This window comes from Triticum dicoccoides, chromosome 3B (genome assembly GCF_002162155.2).
Source record: "Triticum dicoccoides isolate Atlit2015 ecotype Zavitan chromosome 3B, WEW_v2.0, whole genome shotgun sequence".
Taxonomy (NCBI): domain Eukaryota; kingdom Viridiplantae; phylum Streptophyta; class Magnoliopsida; order Poales; family Poaceae; genus Triticum; species Triticum dicoccoides.
The window spans coordinates 478,409,838-478,430,203 of record NC_041385.1 but is presented as its reverse complement, the minus strand read 5'-3'; the positions used below and the strand labels follow the sequence as shown (position 1 = coordinate 478,430,203).

Genomic DNA, 20,366 nt, shown 5'->3' with positions numbered 1-20,366 from the left:
AAAACATCGAGATACCGAAGATTCGTTAGGAACTGAAGGACAGTATGACCATGGTTCATGTCAAGGATGTTGAAACCCAGAAGTTTGGAATGCAACTCCAGAATATTAAAGGACGTCACAAGGGACTTCACGTCAACAAAGATGATCTTGCAAAAGAACTTGAGAAGGACAAGCACGATCGGAAGAAGCCACCGGAGACATGAACAATAAGAATTTGGCGACTTTGAAGATTTATTGACCTTTATAAGACCAAACCCCGTTATATACTTACGTTAGATGGGACGATTGTGAGCTGTCTTTTGTTTGATGTTTTTCCAACAACCACAAATAAAATCTGTCTGTTCAAAACTATTGTTTATGTGTATCCCTCTCTATCTTTATTATCTCACCCCAAAACCCCTGGACCCAATAGAGGATGAATGGAGATGAGCTCATATTATTTGGACCGATGAGTCAATTGGAGACGGACCCATGGATTCAGAACATGGAGGATCACATGAAGAATAACCCTATAGCCGGAAAGGATATGGCCCAGCATGCTCTTCAGTGCTTTGAAAGAGGTGTTGCTACTTGGTGGAGGATGTACCAAACCATCAATGGATGGCAAGGAGTAACCACTTGGGAAGAATTTAAGTTGACTTTGCCAAAGTCTCGGTTTGTGTCCCAGAGATTGGAGCCTTACGGAGATGATATGAAGAAATCTTGTGGTTGCAAGCTCTGTGGAGAAATAGGACACAACCATAAAGAACACAAGGATGAATGCCCTAATTATGAAGGAAATCACCCAGCTGAAAAATGCCCAACTAGGCAGATTACTTGTTTCTTGTGTGAAGGAACTACCCACTACCCTGCTCAGTGTCACATTTACCCCATGGTACAGAGAACCATCCAACAAAACAAAGAAGCAATGAAAGGATCCCTCAAGGAAACTTTAGAAGAACATGTGATGAAGGAAGAGGTGGAGGGCACACCCGAAGAAGACCCAATTAAACCATGCACTAAGTCATGCTATTCATGTGGAGAAGAAGGACACATCTCCCAGAATTGTCTAATGGAGATCTAGTAGAATTCCCGACAGAGGAAGTAGAGTATGACACACAGGAAATAGAAGCCCTGATTGGAACAGAAAAGTCCATGAAGAGAAGTAGATTGGATTCCAGGAAGGACCTGAGCCACATCACCTATTTTAGGTGCAAAGAGTCAAGGCACTACTTTAGCAGTTGCCCAAAAAGGAAGCCGAGGACCCAAGGAGGCTATGTAATCACAAGGAAACTTTGAGACTTGTTAGAAGTAATATGTTTTCATTGTAATGGAGCAGGGCACTTTGCCAGAGATTGTCCCAAAGAGAAGGAGACTTGTGATAAATAGTTGAGTTTGCAACAAAAGAAATGTAGTAGTAGTAGAGGGAACATTTCTTTTACATTGAGGTGTTGAGTTGAGGCATGTAATGGAAATGCAGGAGATTGTAATACTTTGAGAATCAATAAAGTTAGCATCATTGGCACTTATTTGGATCTTATGAGTTGTTACTCTATGAAGAAGGATTTTGACCATTTTCTAGGATATGACAAATATGGTCTATGGAAGATTTGTTCATTTTAAAGGTGGTAGGTACCCTGTGAGGACCCTTGACCTCTAGAGAGGATTATGATATTCCACGGAGTGGACCTTGGACAAACTAAGTATGAGTTTTATCTCGATATGTGGGATACCCCAAGAGTATGAAGGGATGAAGTTTTATTGGATATAAAGGAGGTAGAATGTTGGTAATATGGAGCCAGTGTAACTCCATGATGAGTAGTTTGGTGCCAATAGAAGGAAGGGAGACAGTAAATTGGATGGATTTAAGAATGCTGGAAGTTGGATGTTGGAATAATGATCAGTTGCCCCGATGATGAGTTTAAGGTTTACAAGTGATGAGATGGGCCATAACCCACAGGCCCCAGGACCTGCCAAGAGCAATCACACTCTTGCTGAAGGAAAAACCCTGGAAGGAGATTACGACCTTACTCACCGACGATCTTATAGGAGTCTACGCAAAACCTGAGAGTTGTGAAGGAACGATAGATGGTTGTTTGGCTTGCAGAATCCATGGATTTATCTGAACTTGGTTCGTCGACAAGAGAAATTCTGCAATGCTTGTGAGGACGACCGAGTGTTAGAATCCTAGATTCGCTAAACCATATACAAGGAAATGATTTGGGTGCGGGATGGATTGATCACCATACCGACTTACTCTTATTATTCGCCTTGCTATGTGGGATGGTAAATCTGAGTGACTTACCCATAGTAGAGAGACAATGATCAAAACCTTGTTTAAACCTTAGAATGGTATAAGTACTTTCCCTTGTACAAGGTAGTTGTTGCCAATCATAGGATATACGGTGAGGTTCAACCCAGACCCATTTCCTGCAGGAGCAACCATAAAGACCACCATGAGATATCGATAGCTGTTTAGTATTGGCGCCAGACCCGTCAGCTAAGAAGGCCCAGTCATGGAATAACCTTACCAAGATGAAAGGACAGAGGAATTGAGGAATAGGTTATGCCACCACCGGAAGAGCCCATAGAAGGAATTTTCCCAAGAATCTGAGAAGACCGACCGTGTCAACAAAAAGGATGGAGTATATAAGTTTTGATGGAACCGTAACCATGTTTCTAAGGGTGGTAGCACCCTAGACCTCTGGAGACGATCGATGGATTTTGAGAAGACCCCGACCCTAACCTATTTCTTGCTAGCCTCTCCGAATCTCGAGGACGAGATTCATTTTAAGGGTGGTAGGTTTGTAACATCCCAAAATTCTAAATTTTGGAATGTTATATTAAATAGATAGTTTTGATTGATTGTTTGATTGCTTGAGTGAAATTGAGTGAAATTCAAAACTTTATGAAAGTTAAATGAGAGGGAATAAAAAGACTTTCCCAAACTTTCATTTTTCATTTATGATCTCCATGAATTCAAATTCATTTCATCATAAAACCCTAGAGAGAAGATGACATGACTTCTTCAATTTAATTAAATGAAAATGGTTTTGAAAAAGATTTGAATTTCATTTGGAAAATATTTCCAATTCTGAAACTTTATGCAACTCAATGATTTTCACGAGAGAAGATAAAATGATTTCTTCAAATTATATGAAATATGAGTTGGAAGTTTCAAAGATTTCAAATTAAAAAGCCCTTTTGAAATTATTTTCAAATTGTAGTTATTTGGATTTTATTCAAATTATTTTTCTCCAGAAATAAAATATATGGAAAATAGGGTAAAATGATTCCCTACATCAGAATATTGGAGATAAATAAATTTGAAATCATTTCGGTATATTTAAAATGATTTTTATTGGGTTTTATTGCAACACTAGCACTGTTTGCTTTATCTAAATTTTTCCGGACTTTATTTTATGTTAAAAAATGTTCATATTGTACAAAATCGTTTTCTCAAAATTATGATGTATAATATGCCTATATAAAATTTCTTTTTTTATTCTCGTTTTTCATTTTTCTATTTCTATTTTACTAAAAATAAAACTGCGCGTGCGCCTGGAACTAACAGCCGCCCACGTGCGCTTCATAGTGGCATCGGGCGCCCCATCATTTTATGTTTCTTCTCTCCTACATGGGCCAGGTCCAGCCAGCCATTTCATTTTTTTACTTTTTTTAGGTGAAACTAGGGCTTTATTCATCAACCAAAATAGGCGGAATACAGATAATGTCTGGTAAGTTCCCTAGCCACACATGTCGACCAACAGGGAGTGTCGAGGCTGCCTTTGCCAAGGCATGTGCCTCAACATTTGCCTCCCTATTCTCAAAGATAAAAACTACTTTAACAAAATCTAAAGTTCTAGTTCTAATCTCATCCAAAACAAAAGCATAAGAAGAAGATGGCGCAGAACCATTAATATCTGAGACGACTTGCAAGCAATCTGAAGCTATTATCACATGTGATTGTAGGAGATCTTGAGCAAGGGCGAGGGCCTCGTTGCGTGCTTGAGCTTCCAAACTTGCTGCCTCCACTAGGCCATCAAATACTACAGCCGACGAACCAATATAGCTGCCATCTTTATCCCTGCATATTGCCGCGCTTGCCCCCGTCCTTCCTGAGCGGGAAACTGCTCCATCAACATTGATATTTACCACATCTTCTCCTGGAGGTATCCATCTCCGAACTCTTGGTGTTGCTTCTCTTGAATGTTTCATTGGTTCTCGTTTTGTGGCTATCTGAAGATCCTCGAGATACTTGTTCACAAAACACATAGTAGATAATGGACTCTGAAATTCATCATCATATGGCCCACATGGTGATTAGAACCCTAGCAAGATCATGCTGGTTCATTGAGTCAAAAAGCCAGAAGAGCTATAGAAGTGCATCCTCAGTTCTGTTTGATATTATATGCTCCACAATTTCATCATCACATAGTGCCCATACGCAACGTGCCATTCGGCACTCGAACAGAGAGTGGCGCCAAGAGTCATACCCTTCCTGACATAGGCCACACTCAGGGGATGTGGCCATATTGCGTTCATGGCGGAGGGACCCCGTAGGTAGTGACATCTGGACTAGTCTCCAGACAAAAACCTTAACCTTTGAAGGTATTTTCACTTTCCAAAGTTGTGACCAGGACTTGCTATCAGCTTCGGTGTTTGAGTGATTCGGCCTATGCTCGAGCCAATCCTGTCGCTGCTGTTTGATTCCATTGATCATTCTGTAGGCTGATTTGACCGTAAAAACTCCTCTTCTATCATAGTGCCAGGCCCAAAAATCGGGCTGTACTCGAGAACTCAGTGGTATGCTCTGAATAACCAACACATCCGGTGCAATAAAATGTTGAACTAGCTTTTGTGTGTTCCATGTTCTGGATGTTTCATCAATTAGCTCTGCCACAAGCTACGGGGGATCAACAGATATAGAGCATATTGGTTTCAGCTTGTAGTCCCGTGGCAGCCAATTGTCTTTCCAGATGCGCGTGTTCAAACCCGAGCCAATTCTCTTGATCAAACCTAGAGCCAGAATCTCTTTTCCTTCCAACAACGAGCGCCACACCTGAGAAGGGTGTGCGCCAATAGTAGCATGCAAGATGCTACTGTGTGGGTAATATCTAGCTCGCGAGACTCGAGTGCTTAGAGACTCCGGTTCTTGAAGCAGGCGCCAAACTTGACGTGCTAGCAAAGCCAAGTTAAATAACTCGATATCCCGAAAACCAATCCCTCCCATATTCTTAGGTTTGCACATGGTTTTCCACGAGACCCATGCCGGTTTTCTCTGACGTTGCTTGCTTCCCCACCAGAACTTCCTCAGCAAGCTGTTTATGTGTTCAGTTAGTCCCCGGCAAAGCTTAAAACATGACATTGAATATGTCGGTACAGATTGTGCTACTGACTTGATCAAAACCTCTTTCCCCCCTGCTGACAAGCATTTTTCCATCCACCCTTGAATGTGTTTCCATATCCTGTCCTTCAGGTATCTGAAACTACCTTCCTTCTTCCTACCTACATCTGTAGGAAGTCCCAAATATTTTTCTGACAATGATTCGGTGTGTACATCCAAAACATTCTTGATTTCATCACGCATTGAATCTGGTACACCCTTGATGAAGTAGATCGAGGATTTTTCTGTATTGACACGTTGCCCCGACGCATCACAGTACCTTCTCAAGATGTCTCGCACACGCACAACACTCTCACTGTTAGCTTCGAAAAACAGAAGGCTGTCGTCTGCAAAGAGCAAATGATTAACTATCGGAGCTAATTCTGCCACCGACAAACCTCGTATACCACCAACCTGAGCCTTTAGTAGGCATGACAGGCCTTCAGCTGCAAGTAAGAATAGATACGGGGAGATGGGATCCCCCTGTCTCATTCCCCTCATTGGCATAAAATCTTGCAGGCTACCATCATTAAATAAAACTGAGAAAGTGACAGATGAAACACAACGCATTACCGTCTCTGTAAAACGCGGACTAATGCCCATCTTCAGCATTACCGCCTTTAAGTAAGGCCACTACAAACGGTCATAGGCCTTCATCATGTCTAATTTTAGGGCAACAAAGCGGTTCTTCTTAATTCTCCTTGACTTCATATAGTGCAAGCATTCGTACGCTGTTATGAAATTATCAGTGATAAGGCGACCAGGCACAAAGGCCGACTGCTCCTCGGAAATTACCTCTGGGAGAATGATCTTCAACCTATTGGCTAAGACCTTTGACGCTATCTTGTAGACCACGTTGCAAAGACTTATAGGCCGAAATTGTCCGAGGATTTTTGGACTAGCTATCTTAGGAATCAAAATGATGAACGTGCGATTGATATCATCCGGTGAGTCATCTCCATTGAGCAATCTTATTATCATACCCGTAACCTCTTCGCCACAAAGATCCCAGTGTCGCTGAAAAAATGTGCGGGGAACCAATCAGACCCCGGTGCTTTTGTTGGGAACATTTGAAAAAGAGCTTCCTTGACTTCCTTATTAGTATAAGGTGCATTCAGCTTGCCGTTCATATTTGCATCTACCTTGACTGGGATATGAGAGAGCACCTCCTCCATCCCTATACGTCCCTCCGATTGGTACAAGTTTTCATAAAACTGGTCGTCATCTCTGCCATCTCAGCGGCATCTGATGTAATTGTCCCGTCCGGCTTCTCTAGCCGGGATATGTTGTTGCGAGCTCTCCTAGCACTGGCCTTCCTCTAGAAGTATTGAGTGTTACTATCGCCTTCACGGAGCCAGTCTATACGGGACCTCTGTCTCATCATTATTTCCTCCCTGTATGAGATCTCTACGATCCGGTCTTGAACCCGCTTCTCTTCTTCTTCCAGTCCAGTTCGCAAGGGGTTAGCTCGCAGTTCTGCCAGTTGTTGGCGCAGCCGCCGGAGTTCTTCCCTTACTGACCCAAAGCTCGCACGGCTCCAATGCCTCAGTGCGGAGCCAACCGAGTTTAGTTTGGCTGCTAGTTCTGTCAGGTTGGTCGCAGGTAAATCCTGCTCCCACGCATGTTTCAACGTTGCATCAAACCTGTTGTCTGTTTCCTAGCAGCACTCATATCTGAATGGTTTCTTCAGTGCAATTCGCAAGTTACTAGCCTCAAGTTCATTCATCAACAGTATGGGACTGTGGTCAGATTTCGTCGCCGTGAGATGTTCAACTGAGGCGAACGGAAACAAGGATGACCAACTGGCGGTAGCTAGAGCTCGATCAAGCCGAACCCTGCAAAACTCTCCTCCAGTGACTCTCTTCTCGAAAGTCCAGTCCAGGCCTTTGTACCCTAGATCAGCCAGCTCACACACATATACTGCTTCTCTGAAGCCTTCGATCTGAGCGCTATCTCTCTCATTTGGACCCATTTGCTCCTCGGGCCGCAGTATCTCATTAAAATCGCCGATGCAAAGCCACGTCAGTGTGCTTTCGCCCCGTAAGAATTTCATCGTGCCCCAAGTCCTGAACCTCAGGCTCCTGTTAGCTGCTCCATAAAAACAAGACAAACGCCACGGGTTTTTTCCCGGTTCCTTCACAACCGAGTCAATATGATATTGAGAAAAAGTTTTAATTTCCAGATCAACATTACTCTTCCAATACAAGCACAAGCCACCACTTCTTCCTGCACTATCTACTCCAAAACGACCCGAGAAACCTAAACTACCCGCCAAACCTTCCACCCCATACTTCGCAATCTGTGTCTCCACAATGCAAAGCACCATCGGCGCACATGCCTCCACTAAATCATGGAGCTCTCTGACTGTCGCGGGGTCGCCAATCCCGCGGCAATTCCAACAAAGCGTCCTCATTGGGATCGGCGGTCCTCACCAACGGAGGCCGCCTGATCATCAGTTACCATGACATCATCATTCACAACTCCATCTTGCCTTCTCCTCTTTACTATCGGGGCTTTCCCGGGGGTGCTAGAGGCCCCAGAATTCAGTTCGTTGTCATTGTTTTCCAGAAGAAGAACGGTACCAGCAACTCTGCCAGCCATATTTGGGAGCACTTGACCCCTTATATTCACCGTCCCATCTGATAAGACAAGCCTTTTGCGCGCACTGGGATTATCAGTAGAAGGTTCTTGCTGGGTGTGGCCCCCGGTGGTATCATGCATAGCCCCCTCTCCTCTAAAACCCTCACGTCCTCCTCTTCCTTGCCTTCCACCTCTTCCCCCTCTTCCTCCTGATCTGCCTCCTCCACCTCGTCCTTCCATAATTCCTCCTCCTCCTGACACAAAGGTCGGTTGCTCCGAGCCCCAAAGAAGCCACTCGCCCCACTCGCAGGTGCGAGGATCATGTATGCCGTCTCCACACTCCTCCACTATATGGCCCATCAGGCCGCAGAAGAAACAAAAGTCTGGCAACTTATCATAAAAGACAGGATATCTTTTTAACCCCCTTAGGGTAATCGGCACAAACCTCACCAGAGGCGTGCTTACATCCACAAAAACTCTAACTCGCAGGGCATTAGCTGGATTGATCTTTCCTTCATTGACAATGACCGTAAAAGGCGGTTCACCAACCTTGGCTGCTATCTTCTCTGCCAGTTCCTTCTTCGCTGTCAAACCATCCGGTAAGCCCTTGATTCTGGCCCACAAGGGGACCTTGTTCAACTTGTATTCTGAAACATCAGTAAACCCATCATATTTTACTTAGGCCGAATTTTATTTTAATAAAAACTACAGGCCGGTCGAGGCCTTTAGGCCCGTGTGAGGCGTTTAGCCTTTTTTTTCTCTGTTTCGTTTATTTTCGTCTACGTTTAATCCCATATTCCCTAGCCTTTGACCTTTTAGCCTCTTTTCCATCTATAAATATAGATCCATAGAGCCTTCAAAAATCATCCAATTCGGGTTAAATCAATATATTTTGTTATCTTTCTTCGTATTTTTTTTATATAGATACTCCGTAGCTTATTAATTTTAGACTAGTACGGTAGAATTAGATTTATAAATTAGTCCCTGTATTTACATTTTAGGACTAGTCATAGCCTTTCTTATTTCGTAAAACAGCTTGGCCCTGATTTTTCAAATAGCCATAACTTTTTACTCGTTCATCCAAATTAGATGAAACCAGCGCCTACATTTTCGTCTTGATTTCACCTATCCAGCGAACCTATCCCAACAACTTTTTGAAATTTTCAAATTTCGAAATTTGTTCAGATTCATACCCAAAATTCTTTTGATCATATCTTTTTATCCGTACCTCCGTTTTCGATGAAACCAACGCCTAAATCTTCGTAATGATCCTCTCTGTCCAGTAAAGCAACTTGAACGTGTTTTTGACAATTTACTCTTGTTTCGTTTGTTTCTCGAGTTTCGTAACTCCGTTTGAGTTGATTCTTTTTGCAAATCGAAGCTCTTGACCTAAACTTTCTGATAAGGCCAAATTCACTTAATTTTGGTACTGTTAGAAATTGTTTTATGTTGCAAGAGTAAATTGTTTGTTTTCGAAGTTTTCCGAGATCTTCTCTTTGATTCTTTTGCACAAGTGCTTATGTATGCAATTGCTTGCTTGCGATAGATTGACCGGAGTGTGACGAGTAGAACTATCAGAAGTTATGAGTGCGAATCATCTTCATCAACCGTACACGCAAGTTCACACTTTGATCATATCCCTTCATTACCCAGTTTTTATGCATTAGTTTCAACCCTCAAACATTGCATGAGTAGGATTGATTATATGTGGGTATTGGGAAGTAGTTGAAGAGGTAGAACCTATTATCCTTTATATCAAAACCCCGGGAGTTACTACGTTATGCTTATACTGATGCTCGTAGACGTGGTTTGGTTTGAGTGATTCATGACAGATGTGAGAGTCTCTACTCCTAATGTCTCAGTTGGTAGGTCGCATTCTGGGTTTTATTTTCGTCCCACCTCATCCGGTTTTTTTAGTACCTATTTTGGTACCTCCTCCCACCTCACGCTGAGCCGCCATGAACCAAAAAAAACTCATACCGAGTCCCCACCCGCCCCCGCGGCCTAACCTCCAATCGCACCCAAAACAAGCGAAGAAAAAAAAATCTACAAATATTAACCAGCGAAAAAAACCCTACAAAAATTAACCAGCGAAAAAAAAACCATGACAAGATCGTGCGTGCCCTACGAGCGAGGCCTCCTGCCCTCGAGCGCCTATTGACGCACGCCCTAGATCAGATCCCGCCGACGACTGCCCCTCCTCATCGTCCCCCCGCCGCCCCTCTCCTTCGATATGATCTCCTTGGCGCCCCGCCGTCGCCGGCGACTCCTCGGCTCCTCGCAGTCGCCGTCACATCAGACGCCGGCCACTCCTCTGCGGCCTCACGCTGTCGTCCTCTCCTTCGCAAGGAACACCCGACCCTTCCTCCGCGGCCTTGTGACGCCGACCACTCCTTCGTGGCCTCACGCCGCCCTCCTCTCCCTCCTTCCTTCGTCCAAGCCCAGGACTTCCCCTCCCTGACCCGATCTGACGGAGAGAGGGCCAAGCCTTGCCACTCCGATGGTCACTTTGGCCAAATCCGGTTGGGGGAGCCACCGTAGAGCCTCAACATCGGCGCAGCAGCAGCAGTCCTTGCGACGGTGGGTGCCGGAGATCGTCAAGCAACTCGCCGTCGGCGGCCACGACCACCTCATTCCCTGCCGTGCGTCTCCGTCAACTACTGTGGCATTGACGACAGCGAGTTAGGAGCCTACGAGGTAGACGCCCTGCTGACTATGTCGTCAAGGCCTCCACATGGCTCCTCTTGTGGCAGACTGCTGGTTGTTTGCCATGTCCTTGATCACCCTAATTTAATCCAAGTCAGGGTAGTCTCGTGCATTAAGCCATCTGGCTCTGCTCTGCAATTTCTCGAGAGAACATTGTGGAGAACCTAACTCATGGATATTTGGTTCAGTTTTTGGGATGAATTGATGACAAGGAGAGCACGTTGGAAATAGTGGAAGTGAAAACGGGAGAGGATGATGGGAACGATCAAGTACATCACAATCATCGGCTTCATGTGGCACTCCTACACCAACGCAATTCAGGTTTGATAATTGGTGAGATATACCATGCCGTGGTTTATACTCTTACTACTTGTTATCAATTCACTTGGCCGGGTGAAACCCCATGCAAGATTATCACTTTCCCTCGTTCAATAATTTCTGGATTAGTCACTGAATCTTGTTTGGTTTGGTCTTTGGTTCTGTGATTAGATGAGGGTGGGTGCCATGGTCATCTATGCTGGGCTTCTGCATGATCACATCTTCCACATGTTCGGTGCTGGAGTGGCTGATCTTGTCGAAGGGTTACGTTTTCCTCTTCTCATGGATTTTGACCATTGTTTTAGAGGGATTCGGATAATGGTTCTGGTAGTTAGTACATTCATATTCTTTGGCATCCTCAAGCTGTTGGCTGGATCTATTGCAATTGTTGTGATTTAAATTATGATGGCCTGCAGCATGCCTCCCTATATTTAAGGCAAATGATAATGGAAGTACACCTTCATGAACAAGCTAGCCGAGGTCTTGGAATTCCAACCTAGGTAAACAAGTGAACTCATTTAACGGTTTCCCCTTTTCTGGTGATGCAGGTATAGCTCATTCATTAAGGGCTACTCAGCTCTGTCTTTTTCTCTCTCTTTGGTGATTGGATTATATGCAACTCTGTGTTGAAGGATCTGTTCATGCTAAATTTAACAAATCTTGTCATGTTTTCATAAATTATCTATTTGATCACTCTACGTGGAATGGTAAACATTTGTAGCATGATCAGGGTTTGATTATTTTTATCAGTGCACATACCTTCAGAAAATAAACCAATGGGGCTATCTTGTTCGTCTTTCTACTTATGTATGTATACATATGGGATGCTTTGTTAGTTCTGTTGTGCAAATAATCATTCTTTGTGTTGATGAGCTATGATAATGGCTCCCCAAATTACAATACTTGCTAAATGTACACTTTGTTGCGATGAAATCCTATTTATAAACAGTATATTTTCCTAATGGATTGTGATTAAACTTTGTTGCTTTTACCCACTTTGGTGCTTCTTCAGTGTATATGTACTAAATCGTAAAATAAGATGATTGTATATTTTGCTTTATAGTACACCGGTTCATGAGAAGAATGCTGAGAAGATTCAGCTTGCTGTGCTAAATGTCATTCTGGCTTGACTCGATAATATCGTGGTAACATGGTGGAATATTTTATTTTTTATTGTAACAAACTGTAGTCAAATTCATCAGATATATATATATACTTCCAGGATCGGAGGAACAAGTAGTTTTAGCCTTCTGTTTTCGAATTCTTAGTTTAACATCTCTATACTTGTTGAAGCTGTATCTTCAACTCTACATGAGCATAGTGATATGCAGTATAAAACATCTCCATTTTTTCCTTCTTTGATGAGCATGGAATATCCAAATTGACATCTAGAGATAGATAAGTTGGTAGGGTAATGTTCACTAGCTTTTTTTAGGATCAAGATTGATGTGTTAATTTTCTTATCAAAGGATGATTAACGGAATCGTGGTATTGTGGCCAAAATATACTCTCTTCAGTTTGTTGGTAATGAGCAAAATGTAGTCCTACTGTTAATGGGCTTTGGATTTGTGCGTGAAATACATTGTTGCATGCATGTTTCCTAAGTGAAAAATGTAATGGTTCTGAATATAGCTGGAGATGAATTATTTGCAGCATCCAGGCAATAACAGTGGCATGGATACAGTTAACAGTACTAGCAATTGATGATATTGTCATAGCAATTTTAATTTGGAAAAAATATGTGAGAGATTAGTCTTTTCTTTTCTTTCATGCAATGAAGAGAGTACAAAGTATACTACAATTTTTTGTAACCCACACAATGATTCAAGAAGCAGGGCCAAACAGGACCAATGAAGACGCATACAGTACTGTTCTTCATGATATGATGTTATTTTTTCCCCACAAATGAATTTAATATTTAATTCTTTGTGAGACAACTACTAAAATGAAGTAGTTTATGGGTTTGAAAATTCCATGTATTGTGCATATTTTTATGTGCATACTTGACTCAGATGCAAGCTGTTCGCAGTACGTGTATTCTGAAAGAAAACATGACGTAGCTGCTGAATGCTCTCTGAAACATAGCATATTTTTTAAAATACTCTATTTGCTTTGAATGAGGTTGCCTTTTGCTTTAAACAATTAACTGCATTCTGAAATACTTTTAAATTTGGCTAAGATTAAGAGATCTAGCAAATGAGTCCAAGTCTCAAAACCAGGTGCATCTAGAGTATTTCTCCTCCACGGCGGGTTGTCCATCTCCATATATAGTGGAGTGTTGCTCTTATAAAACATCTGGTCTATTTGAATGGCACATTACTGTTCCGAGTCTCCAAGAACCAGGTACATCTCTCTTGCCTTAGCCTCTTCTGATTATCCTTCCTGTTATTATGTAGGAAGCAGATTACCAACCTTCCAAGCTCTATATTCAGCCTTCCTTTCTCATTGCTCATACAAGTTCAATGTATGAACATTCTTGTTACACTTAGTCCTTCCAGTTTCTTGAGATAACCATGTCTCAATTTTTTGAACAGCTACAGTACCTGTACAGTAAGAATCGAACTGCAAAGGAGCTGTACCATCTGTTGTTTCATGACTCCCTTATGCCCTTGCGAGCAGCGGCCACCATTGGGCAGGGACAGAGCCATTGAGCACCCTTGCTCGGTGGTCCACCACCCTTCTCGCCTCCCGTTCGACGCCTCTTCTCCACACCCCTTCGTTCGATGTGCTTCGACTCATGATGTACCAGAGTGGAGTCAGTATAGATATCAGAGGTGCACATGGGGTCCTCTTTAGTTTTTTTCCTTAATTGTTAACCATCTCCAATTTTATGTCAACTCTACTTATTCCAGTTTCATAGTTGGAGGTATTAGATAATACATCAATTTATATCTATCGCCCTAAAGAAAATGTACATTGCTGATACAAATAATCTTTATTTTGTTTACAAACATGTAATGAAATCTACACTACGAATAAGAAGACTGAAGTATAGGACGCGCTCAGGGGTGTGCGGCAGCCCATGGCGGGCAAGGCGTGCTGCAGTGGGGTTATGGCAGCATTATGGTCATGAGAGAGCTAGCATGCTCTTTGGTATAAATTAGTTACCCTCCTGTGGGGTTATTTTTTATTCTAAGTATTAACATGCCTTCAAAATAATTCTGTAATAGGTATATAATTACAGGTTGTTGTGTGAGCTGCACCTAAATTGAGAACTGAAACTGCAATGAATTACTTGAAACTTGGTGCCCTTATATTTGCCCCATTTGTTGAGGTTCAGTTTGACTAAAATGGACAGACCATGAGCTCCTTTAGGAACTTGTTGGGAAATGTCGCTTGTGTGGAGAGGCTGGAAATACGAAGACAAGTATGTGTTTGATTATTTTGAAGCTATTTAACATATTAGTGGTGTCAACGAGGGTAAGTCCAGGTTCCACATGTCAAGCTATATTAGTTTTTTCGCAAAGAAATTTCTCTTTATACAACAAGACAATACTTATTTGTGATTTTGCATGCCGTCGTGGAATTCTAGCGAACATGTCAATTTGTTCGTGATTTCGGACGTACAGTATTTGGGTCCCATGCACAAGGAGACGTTGATAAGTTACTTCGGATATACATATAGACCGAACTAAATATGTATTTAGAGATTATAAAAGTGTGTGTTGTTTTGCAATAGTTTTAACCCACTCAACTGTATTATAAATGTGCAAAAAAAAAAATCTGGCCCGGTGGCAAAGCAGAGTATTTAGCTAGGTGAGCTATAGACCAGGAGCTGGTGGGTGGTAGGGCAAGCACGCCGCTTCTCCTCTCTGTCTCCAGAGAGGCGCGTGCATCGAAAAATGAACATATCTGAGCCATGCGCCTTGCTTCTACTGATTTCTATAGAGATTGGCTCGCTTAGATTTTAGACTAGGCGGTTGCTGTTGAGGTCGCCAAGGTGATCCTACAGCACTGCCATGGGGATTGTTCATGATTCTATCTGGACAAGCGGTGGTGGTGATTGGCTGGGTGGTGGTGTTGCCTTGGGGAGAGACAAAGTGAAGGTAAAAGCAAGCAAGATCCGATGGTGCTGCTGTGGGGATAGCCAAAGTCAAGACTTCGACTACGAACTCGTCGCAACGAACCTGGACGCTACGAGCCTGATTCATGGACCAATGGAGGGTCTTGACGCTGTTAGGGTTGGGATAGGATGAATGTGGAGGGTGACGTGCTTGGTTGAGTGCCCCTCGAAGATTGTGTCCTCCCCGTGGACCTGTTTGTGGCCATCGTAGAGGAGATTGTGGCCCTTCCCCGATGAGCAAGAACAATGTAGGCGGCAGCAGGAGGTAGGGGTGGATGCGGGGATGTATGTTGATGGTTTCTCGAGGTTGCGATGTGGAAAGTCAAGAGCACGAAGTCGAAATCGGATAGGAGTTTGAGTTCTTGTTGGCCGTGGCTGGCTCCCACTTTAGTGATGTATTTTTTCAGTTTGTTGAAGTTCAGTTTTTTTAACCTAGAGTGCCATTCGCAACATGATTTAGGTGACCCAGAAGTTCCCTTTCATCATCATTTATAGAGCGTTCAGAGTTCCGAGCTCTGTCGACGTCGCCAGCCTTGTGAAATGCCAACTGGTCGTCGCTTCTTTCGGTGGTAATTCTCGATTCTTTGCACCCTTACATGCAGATTCAGAGATGAGTGTCAAGGATATGTCGAATGATGAATATATTCAGATACTAAGAAAGGTTCTAAAATGTGTTTTGGCAGGTTAGTCCTGATCGTGCTTATTTTTAAACCCGAAACGTTCTTTATCATTGGAGGGTTCTCTATAATCCCATAATTGTGAAGTCAATTGCTTAATTTGATTGAGAGTACTTAAGTTAATGCACATGTTTATTTTTCTATATCGTATCTTAACTGCTTGGACTCTTCATGTACACTAAATGTGAAACTCATTATGATTTGGAAGTGCCTGATAGCTTGTGACATAATTGATGTAGTTTATCAATCATGCAATTTGTTGTTAGCAACATGTACCAGATTTTGGTAATTTCCATTTGAATATTGTTTTTTGTTTTCATATATCCTAGATCATACTAAGATACTAAGAAATTCCTTACTGCATTAACATTGGCATCCATGGTTACTTTTCTTTGTATATGAAAAATGTAGATAAAATGTACATCCTCTAGCTCTCATGCGTTTTAGTCTCTCTTTTCTCTTTATGTTGTATCACCAATGGTGCGCGCGAGAGAGAGAGGGAGGGAGGGAGCGATGGAGAGGGAGATGGAGAGGGGTCTAAATGATTGTATCCGTACCAGTTTCATGTTTCCATGCATGTCATTATACTCATAGAAAACAGTATCTTCATGTGGCAAGTATCTAATGCATATACATGAGTTTTATTGTTTAGTGTTTTCACATACTAATATATTCATGTTTTTTTTTTGCATTATAGAGTGCTAACACGCTACATTGGAGAGAAAGCGTTGAGAGAATGCTTTGTTGGGATGATAAACATGAATAATCAATCCTCATTCCAAGGTTAGATTTGTACTTCCTGCCCAGTTCTTTTACACAAAGGACCAAGCCTCTTACTTTATCCATTTCTTAATTTTGTTCCTTCACAGAAAAGCATTTTCTCATTTCAATCTTTCTCCATTTGGTATGAGTATGACACACGCTCTGAATTTTTGACTATTCTTGGTTGATTAATGGTTGGTGTATTGCCTTCCACTTTGGATTATTCTAAATCTTCTTGCTTAGGCTATGTGTACCCTTCTGTCATGTGCCACCATCGATCTGAGCAAAAATCAGTGTAGATGAACCGAGCTATTTTATTATAAGCTGTGTACATAACTTCCTGGAAAGATAACCATGTAGTTATTGTTTTATGTCGTATATATTCAGATAGGTGAATTATCACAAGTTGGTCCCGGTATGTTAATAGGATTGTGCCAACCTAGAGTCTTTTCAGATCGTGCCAACTCTGTTTGGGGTTTCCTTCTACCTAATCAAGGCTTAGTCCAGTTTGTCTTGTCCTTATCTCCTTTTCTGTCATAAATTCTTCATCTATTCAAGAAGCTCATTTTTGTTAGTTGGAACAACTGAAAAAATCATACTCCCCTTCCTAAATATAAGTCTAATTGTTTTTTCAAAAGTCAAACGAGTGCATGTTTGACCAAGTTTTTAGAAAATATATCGATATCCACTATACCAAATTTATATCATTCGATCCGTCATGAAAAGTAGTTTTATATTTTATCTACTAGGTTTTTCAGATGTTGATATTTTATTCTATAATCTTGGTCAAACATTCAAATGGTTGACTTGGAGGATATCAATACACCTTATTTTCTGGAATGGAGGGAGTATCATTCTTGTTGTGACGGACAAACAGAAAGAAAGGTCCGCAAAGAGTGCACTCACAAAAGCCATGTACTGTAGACCATGAATGATTACCTTGAAAGCTTTCTCATCGAGGCCATAGTTCCAAACTAGACCATCCTTTAAGAAACATTCAATCAGAATTGGAGGAAATGCCATCCATTGGGGTTCTGAAGTTCTGAACTTTGATCTCTCTATTTGAATCGTTGTTATTATTTTGTCTGTTGGCCATGAGCAAAGAATCTGGAGAGTGCCTAATGTTCCTCAACTTTTCTTATATTCCAAATTCACTATTAGTGTTGATCATCTTCAAAGAACAGAAAACGTATGACAGGATTAAGGTTGTAATTTGTGCTCTCTTTTTTCCAAAATTCACTGCTTGATTAATTTTGTTGTAGAAGCTTGAGAGAAAAAGATAGTAAATACATAGTAACTTTACATTGATGAATTTTCCCCAATGGACGTAACCAGCTCTGCTTTCGCGGTCTCAAAAGGAGAAGCCCCGAACGCTTGCAGTTGCTTTTTTCTCTTTATTCCTTCTAAGCGAGCCTCTAAAGACTCTACTCCTACTTTAAACTTAGAGTCCGATTCTTCCAATTCTTCCAAAGACAAAGTAGAACTTCGTTTTGAGGAGTTTGCCCCCCGTTCGCCGCCGTCCAACCGGCGGCTACTCTGGGATGGATCGAGGTTTAGGCCAACAGAGGGGGCTTGCTCCCTTTCTTCTGGAGCTAAGGAAGGACTAGCAACACACCTGCTTTTAACTATATATAAATAGGACGTGGATTTTTGGGACATGCGGCTACGCGCTGCCGTTATCACGGTCGTCCGGCGACGCGTTGTGATTACTACTCTTAATAGCACTTTCGCAATACGCGCGCGCCTGGAGTCGCGCATGGCACGAATACGCGCGTTATACGCCCCGGCCGCACAGTCACATTAAATGAATCTGACGAGAAAAAACAAAAACGCCCGGTCCCACACGGGGGGATGGATTAACTCCCTCGTCCTTCGGTGGATGCGCATAGTTGAATCATCATCGCCCCCGCAACAGCTGCCCCCAGCGCGTGCCTGAATTTGCTCCCCGCGACGAACAGAGGAAGGAGCGGCGATGGGTTCCTCGCAGACGGAGATAAGGTTAGCATGCCGGACCCCCGCGCCCTCCCCCTCATCCATGTTCTTGGTTCTCTGTTAAACTAGCGCGCACGCATGTCTTTGGTCTCGACGACGCTCGTGGGGGCTGGTTGTGGATCTGAGCCGTTGAGCGATACCCTGCGCTTGGATTTCCAGCCAGATCCAGATTTTCTTAGCAGACACACGGGGATGCTTGATTCTCTACGGGAGGTGACATAGGACCACCCAGTCGGGGCGTTTGCAGATTTGTTAGATTTAGTTGATGTTCGTCCACCGGAGGAGCAGATTCAGAGGGATGAAAACAAGTATGTTGCCCTTGATGACAAGGTGGGATGGGTTAGTAGGTAAGTTAAGTTTTCGTGTTATAGGAATTTTGCCTCGTTCTCTGAACACCAAAGCTGGGTCCTAAAAAAACCATGTGTGCATTTGTCTATCAGGAACAGAAGAGATGGCATGCCTGACGAGCGGACAACAAGCGCCGGAAGAGTGACCATGTGTGCATTTGTCTGCATTTTGCCTCGTTCCCATGCATGCAAATCATAGAGAACGCGGGCTGATGCTCACCGGCGACGGACAACAAAGGAGTCAACGGGCAAAGAGATTTCTCCAACTTGGTGCTGGCGATTTGAGATTGACTGTGGTGTTGCTTCCACAGGTGGTGTGGCCGGTCAATTTATAAGCGGTCGTCTACTGCGTAGCTGGCCTCTAGAAGAGTCGTTGCGTTGATGGAGCATTAAATGATAGACGGGTGGCTTTATGATTTGCAGGGCAGATGGAGGAATTGATTTCATTGGCAGTGAGTTAACTTCGCCATGACTCGTTTGATAATTGCATCTGGGCGCGCGTCGTGGGCGGCATGCAAGCAATGTCCAGCATGCCTAGAAAAAGAAACTCAGTGCTCAACTACATGAAAAGAAAACGCTCGCGTGTATTATTGATTGGCCCTGTGCTTACATCAAGATGCAACGACACGAAACACATCGACCAGGCAGCTAAAAACCACGTAGCACTCTGAAAAACAGCTAGCTACAACCATACGGTGACCTACATCGACTCAGGCGCTCTTAGAACTTCAGCGTGCAAATCATTGCCATGACCACCAGGTTGACGACGCCAAGCGCAAAGATGTTCTTCAGCCATGCTTGGTTTTCTTCAAGCAGAGATACATGGCGATGGACTGATGCATGTGAAATGAGGTGTCCCCAACGGGCGCTGAAGTACTGAATGTACTTGTTCTCCCACTTTCAAAACCTGCAGCGGCCGAACTGCCAAGCTAAATGATCAGCACAAAGGGGGTTGGGTGGGGGGCGAACCGGGTGGAGATAGATCTTGGACAACTTACTCCATGCCTTTCGCACTTGTAGAAGTGCCTTCCTGGGTTTTCTACAGTCCCAGAGACAAACCACACTACGAATCCGGCGTTGCACTCTGGGCAACGGATGAGAGGTAGAGGGGGAACCTGGTTGGCGGTGTGGTGCGACGCAGGAGGGGTGGAGCTAAACTGTGACTTGGATGAACACATGGTGTTGAGCGGGGCGGGCGAACGAGGATTTGAGTGAGGACGAGTGCGAATATGATTTGCGCGAGGTGTTTATGTAGACTGGGAAACGGAGATGAATGCAACTAGCCGTTGCGCCAGCTGCAAGTAGCCATTGGACACCGCGTTGCTGCGCTGCGGCCCCATCGTCTGAGCGTGTCAGCTTCGTGAGAATACGCAGGATACAGATTGTTATACTAGAGTTCTCATTCATTATACAACGAGCTCGTATTAAGAGTGCACGAATCACGAGATAGTGTGTGGACTGGATAACGGCAGCGTAGCCGCATGTCCACTCGAGATTATTCGTATATAAATATCTCTATATTGTTCTATACTATCCGTCAGCAAGCGAGCGTTTGA

The 20,366-nt window shown here is 43.2% G+C and overlaps 2 long non-coding RNA genes across 9 annotated transcripts; one reads left to right on the top strand and one right to left on the bottom strand.

The window, feature by feature from the left end:
• Window positions 1–10,098: 10,098 nt before the first annotated feature.
• LOC119276636 lies at window positions 10,099–19,266 on the top strand. Of its 8 annotated transcripts, none has more exons than XR_005136689.1 (5): window positions 10,099–10,642; window positions 10,840–10,984; window positions 11,141–15,715; window positions 16,407–18,810; window positions 18,904–19,266. It is a non-coding gene; the product is annotated as an uncharacterized LOC119276636 (long non-coding RNA). The 8 variants fall into 8 exon arrangements; XR_005136685.1 differs by having other exon boundaries at window positions 10,099–10,705; XR_005136686.1 differs by having other exon boundaries at window positions 10,099–10,744.
• Window positions 19,267–19,374: 108 nt separating this feature from the next.
• On the bottom strand, window positions 19,375–20,016 carry LOC119276638. The gene is made up of 2 exons (XR_005136692.1): window positions 19,809–20,016; window positions 19,375–19,731 (listed from the first exon to the last, which is right to left on the bottom strand). It is a non-coding gene; the product is annotated as an uncharacterized LOC119276638 (long non-coding RNA).
• Between the last annotated feature and the right edge of the window lie 350 nt (window positions 20,017–20,366).